Source organism: Gambusia affinis, linkage group LG18 (genome assembly GCF_019740435.1).
Source record: "Gambusia affinis linkage group LG18, SWU_Gaff_1.0, whole genome shotgun sequence".
Classification (NCBI taxonomy): Eukaryota; Metazoa; Chordata; class Actinopteri; order Cyprinodontiformes; family Poeciliidae; genus Gambusia; species Gambusia affinis.
In genome coordinates this window covers 12,217,389-12,223,524 of record NC_057885.1, presented here as the reverse complement: position 1 = coordinate 12,223,524, position 6,136 = coordinate 12,217,389, and the positions used below count along the sequence as shown (strand labels likewise).

At 37.0% G+C, this 6,136-nt stretch overlaps 1 protein-coding gene across 3 annotated transcripts in view; it reads left to right on the top strand.

Moving 5' to 3' along the window:
- The first annotated feature begins 1,300 nt into the window (after nucleotides 1-1,300).
- Nucleotides 1,301-6,136, top strand: part of arap2 (ArfGAP with RhoGAP domain, ankyrin repeat and PH domain 2) — a 130,831-nt gene continuing 125,995 nt past the window's right edge. The window contains exon 1 of one of the 3 annotated variants that reach the window (XM_044097633.1): nucleotides 1,301-1,446. The gene's annotated coding sequence lies outside the window, so the exon portion shown is untranslated. Of the gene's footprint in view, nucleotides 1,447-1,522; nucleotides 1,672-6,136 lie in introns of those variants that run through there. The other 2 variants (XM_044097632.1, XM_044097634.1) reach the window with 2 other exon arrangements.

The window sequence follows — 6,136 nt, the reverse complement described above, 5'->3', positions numbered from 1 at the left end:
GCTTTACAGTTGTGTGCTTCTTTATGCGCATCAAATAACACATTTCCAAATACAACACACTGAATCTGGTGGCTTCACACAACAAAAACAAATGAAGGAGTGTGAATATTTTTAGAAATCATTGTAAACAAATTTATATGTGAATATCTCAGTGACCTACTATAAAAATGTCCCTTCAGACCAAGTTTCACCTAAATTTTTAAAAGTTGTAAAAGCATCCATCATTTACTAAAATTATACTCTGATATGTAACAATGCAAGATGTTCAAGTTCCCTTAGGGATGATGGTTTTGGAGTTCTGCATATCACAATATTAAATGAAAAAATCTTCTTAATAAAAGCAAGTATAATAAAAAAATTCTAACTTTTATCCTTCTTGGGTTGGTTTTGTTTGGATGTACGGTAGTAAACATTAGATATGATTTGTTTCCATGTCTCATAGAACCTGCAGTACTTTGGCGCCATCATGTGGCTGATCCTGGACAAGCAAAATAATTGCAGCTCTTCACAGACCACATATTCCCAACACGATCCACTGCATGGTCTTTTTATTCCAATAAGTCCCGGTAAAACAGCACAGCATTTAGTTTCACATAAGGTTATGTTTAAATGTGCTTCCCCTTTGTTCTTTGTTTTCTGAGCATATGATCAGCTTACAAAGATATACTGGGACACATCTTAAAGACATTCTCTTTGTGCATCCAATTTTTAAAGTTTAGTTTTTAGATTTAACTAGGAACATCTAAAAATGCGGAAAAGGGTAAAGACCCACTTTGGATTCAAAAGACAAGGGTCTTTAGATCCTCTTCAGAAATTAAACAATTAAGAAAAATGACAATGGCATAGACATATCCATGGTATGCATGTCAGAAAAAACTAAAAATGTATTTATTCTTTGTCCTCCTGCTGCTCACCAAAGTCTGATCCAGACTTCTAATTTCTCTGTGCATGATGTTTCTGATTTTGAAGAATTCCAATTTCTTTAGAGAAACTACCTGCTCACTTATAGCTATTTCCTGTTCTACTTGAATTATGAGTCCTGAAGAGCTGCTACAGGAAGTCATGGATTATTGATTAACACGAGAACCCTCTGATCAAACGAAAATGTAAAGCGTTTTTTCTCTTGATGGCACATTTCTTTCCCCATGGAATAAATAAGTATCAGATTTTTCTACATTTCAGATCGTAGGGTTTACCTGGGAAGTCGGGGTGTTTTAATGATTTTTCATTGCTCTACGGGATGAAAATAAAACAATGTGTCAGTAGGACGTGTTGCCAGCTGCATTCCTGCCTGTGCCGAATCCATAGCCTGCGGCATCGGGATCAAGCAGAGGCATGCCAGTATACCCAGAAAAACTTCACACATTCCTGTGAGCTCTGAACAGCGAGATCTCACCATTTTCTTTAACAATATCACGTCCTTATACTGGCTCATCTTGACAGCTGGTAAGTGTCACAATAAACACTGATGACTTCTTTTTTAATTATTATTATTATTAGAAGTTAAGGAGGAAGGTTCCCTGATGGGCGTGGAGCTCATTTTACTCAATGACGGAAACAGCCGAGTGACTTGTACACTGGTTCAAAAGCAGCGTTATTAGAAAAAGACTCGAGGGAAGTAAAGGTGTGCGGACAAAATGCCGGAAGTTTCTTTCTGTTCTTAAGTTGCAGGTAAGCTTTTCTAACCCAGCTGCACACACGCACACACGCTCACGAGTGGTACGTTTGTACAAAACCCGAATCAAGACCGGGCTGAATACGCCACCTTTAGTACAAAAAAGATTAGTTTCCTACGTACGCGTTAGAAATGAGGACGTAAGTAGTGACATATGATAAGAATTCTGGAACAAGTTGCGTTTAGTGGTTTTTTAAAATAGGTGACATTTACATTATATTTTCGGTGTAAGACCATTCATCCTGAAGTGAAACCAGGGCTTAGCAGCCCTACACGTGGGTTGTTCAATGAAAACATTCGCATTAAAAAAAGTTGAGCGTACTCCCAGGGCTATTAATCTAATTGATTATCTATTTTACTTGAGTTTTAAGTAGAGTGGGATATCAAGGGAACCATTTGGAGAATGTCTTAAGGTTTCGGCTTTCGGTTCCTGAGCTTGATGTGAAACGCACACGAGTAATATTACTCTCGAACAAGGAAGAAAACACAGGGTGAACTTTGTTCAAAGGGATGCACAGAAAGCAGTGGTATTGTACAGTTTTGTGTTTGTGTGCATGCATGGGCGTGCATGCTGTGACTCACGCAGTGATTGAACCGTACAATAGTACCTGCAACTTTCTTTTGGATACTTGTGTTTCAGGTTGCCAAAGTAAATAGAAAATGCTATATTCTAATAGCATAATAAGAAAACTATCCATACTAACTTGTTTTTTAAAAAAATAATCCCTTGTCCCTGTTAAATCATCTGTTATCTGTGATTAACCAATTTATTTGAAAAGCTTGTTTGAGTTTCATTAGCCATATCCAGGCCTGAACTTTACTCCTCAAGTCAGTAGAATCAAAAAATCAGTTGAATGAAAGCTGTTTGACAGCATGAAGTAGGCAAAACAATTTCAAAAAGCAAAAATAAAAAAAATAAGCTGTTAACATTTATCAATCTGGAGAGGATTATCAAAGCGTTTTTACAGATTTTGGTTCACATTGAGAACTATTCAGAAATGGAGAAAGTAAGAAGCGGCGTTAAACCAGCCTAGAAGCAGCCGGCCGTACGCACAGAGTTCATCAACTGCTCTTCTGGGACGTCACAAGAGAACCCAGAACAATTCTGCAGGCCTCACTTGCCTCAGTTAAGGTCAATTTTTATTGCATAACGGACATCTCAAGTCAGTACTTTTTTTTTTTTTTTTTAATGGATGTAAAACAAGAAAAACAACATTTAAATATCATTTGATACATGATATTCTTTTGTTTTAGAAGTATGATCTTGCATTTTAAACTTGGCTAGTCTACAATTTACGGGAGATCTGGTTTGATTCAGTCAATAAAATTAATTATTATACAACAATGAAATCTCTTGTTTTTTTTAAGAGTTTGCAGACATTTGATTGCAAAAAAAGTAAAAGAAAGTAAATATTTTTATGATGTTTCGAATAGTGCATCCAGTGCACAAGTTGTACTTGAATGCCCATATTGGGTAAAGCATCTTGAGGGATTATTAACTCTGAGACAATGGCAGTGTGTACTGCTGTAAAGATTTCATTGTTGTTTGGGGCTGATTGAATGCTGCTGCGTGCAGCTGGTTTTACTTTTTACTTTACTTTAAAGTAAAGATTTACCCCTTTTCATTGTAACGTTCAATCTCATCTTATTGTCAGCTCAGTGAAAAGCTACCACTGCAGATGCAAAGTTTTTGTTCAGTCCACTTTCCTCCTCGTCACTTTGGTTGTCTGGGAAACCGTAATGTTACCAGTGAGTCTTCGAACTCTCCTTGGAATTGAATTTGCTTTTCGAAGTTGTTAGCCCAGATTGAGAATCAGACATTTAAGTCGTATTCATTCTGTAAACACAACGCGACACAATGCGATAAGACTGAGATTAGGCACAAATAACATCCATGAGAGCGTTCGAGGCAGAAATAACCCAAAATCCAAAATCAACAAAATAAAAAAAAATACATATGTATTATTATTATTATTATTATTTAAAAGCATCTTAAATTATCCCCAAGTCCTTTGGGAAAATATTTCATAAACAGATGTGACAAAAGTAGAACATTACGTAACACAACCTTTCAGAGAAGGACCATTATAGCGACAGTCAAACATGGCGGTGGTAGTCTGATGCAGTGGGGCTGTTTAGTTGCAGAACCTGTATGACCTGCCATGATGGACTGAATCATGAATTCCGTTCTCTGCTGAAACATTTCAGAAAAACCAGCCTGACCATCGGTTCGGGGCTTTAAGCTCGGTCGTGCAGCAAGAACGTGATGCGAAGCACATCACCACGTCCACATCTGAATGGCTTTTAAAAAAATAAATAAATCAGTGTTTTGGAATGACAATGTCAAAGTCTGGAAGTTAAATGCTGTAGCATCACCCTACCATGCTCAGAAATCATCCAAAGGTGCCAAGAATTGAAGCATATTTTTTTCCCTGTTAGTAAAAGAAAGCATAATGTAAAAACAATTTTTTTTTTTATTTACTCAAGTTATCTGAATTCAAAATGTGTTACTTGATCTGAAAGCACTGTTGCTTGTTTTATGAATGCAGGCCATTTTTTTAAAATACCCCTGTTGTGTCTGTAAGTTGCTTTTTTTGTGTGTGCTAAATATGTCTTCATACTTATGAAGCATGTGCAAACCTAGCTGATTGAGTTCTCTTTCCCTCCTTTTCTTTATTTCTGTAGCTGATGTGTGGTTTTGATAGCAAGGCAGTGTATCTGTAGATTAAGACTCCTCTGCCTGATCTTTATTAATGTCTGCGGTTCAGTAGCTGTCTCTCTAAGTGCTCAAACTGGACTGGTGTGTCCAGCCGTAATACTTTAGTACAGAATTACGGCTGTTACAATAAGTAAGCTACCTGGAAGCAAGTTTCTGTTCACTGTTGGAGACATCCTTTTAGAGTGAATTCACCAGCGCCTGAACAATGTTTCTCAAAAGCAGAAGGAGCGGTACAGGTCTGCCGTGAGTGGCAGCTCTGAAACCTAAAAGAGAAGTGGACATATTATAAAGCTGATGTTTATGCGTCTCCCTGTTAGTTTCAAGTGTATGTGGTTAAAATCTAGATGGTGAGAGGCCAGAGCTGTGCTGCAAAGTTTAGCTGTGTGTTTTTTTTTTTTTTTTTTGTTTTTCCACAGGGGTTAGCGTATCAGCAAAGACGAAAAAAACATGACCGTTCATTCTGGTAAAGCTTAAATTTTGATGTCATCTGCTGTTTCATCAGAGCTATTGCTGTTTCCTGCTGCTGCCTCCAAAGGTGTTGTAAATGTAGATCTGTTTGCTAGTTGTACATTACTCTGACTTGGCTTTACTTGTCATTGTTGCATATTACTGAACATGACTTGGAAATATCTGATTAACAACTGAGCAAAAAAAAAGCAGAAACAAGTCCACAGCTTACGCTCTGCCCATGACAAACTCTTTTGTGGTTGTGGTTTTTACATGCAAGTTGTTTGCTTCTTGGAACCTAAAAGTTGAGATGCAAGTGCCGAGGCATTTTTATTCTTTTTCTTTTTAACTTAATCTGCATGGGTTTTTCACAGCATACCCTTGTGTAATGAAACCAAGTTCCTTTTTTCTAACATGATTCTGCCTTTATTTCAACAGCTTGCCAACCAGCCTGTAACCTGCCAGTTTTTAGTTTTAAAACAGTTTAGGGGGAGCATTTTTAGTGAACAAGAACTTTGTCATGCAGCCAAATTTGCGTGGGGGAACATAGAAGTGCTATCTCTCTGCCAGTTTAGCAACGACATGTCGGGGAAGTTCTGCATTCTGCTCCTGGATCCGTACAGCTAGACGAAACTTTGGTCACTTTTTCTGTCATTCTGTTTTATATGATGGTACAAGGGTCAATTTTAATGGTTTTTGTCACCTGTTTAAAACCTCGGTGTGCCTTCATACCTCTCTCCAGTTGTTGCTGAGTTCTCTCACTTGTCAACAGTAGTTTTAGACTAGTGCCAATTTCACCCTTCGAACTATTATATTGCATACAATTATTTCTGTAGCTTGTAGTTAAACATACGTGTTGGTTATTCAAAGTAAAATGTTTTGGGGTAGCTGCAAAATCTGCATACATTCTCTTGGTTGTTGAACAGCAAAATATATCCAAATACGACTTGTATGGATTTTAATACATATTTATTCCATATAGTTTAGCTCCTTAATTAGGATATATAGGGGAAAAAAATTGAGACAACTAAACTTTTTGAACTGTTGACTCAGTTAATGTAATATTAAAATGAAAAAGAAAAGTTAGTTTTTCTATTTTCTTCTAAAAGCAAAATGCTAGCTAAGTCACTGTAGTTTTCTAATGGGATTAAACAAAATACAACACGTATATTAAGGGTGAAAGTTCAAAAGGATCAGATTCATTCATTCAGTCTTCTGCTGAAGTCCCTTTGCTTTCAAAGTAAGGTGGACTTGGAATTATTTGCACTAAAAAAGCTGAATTCCATGAACCTGTT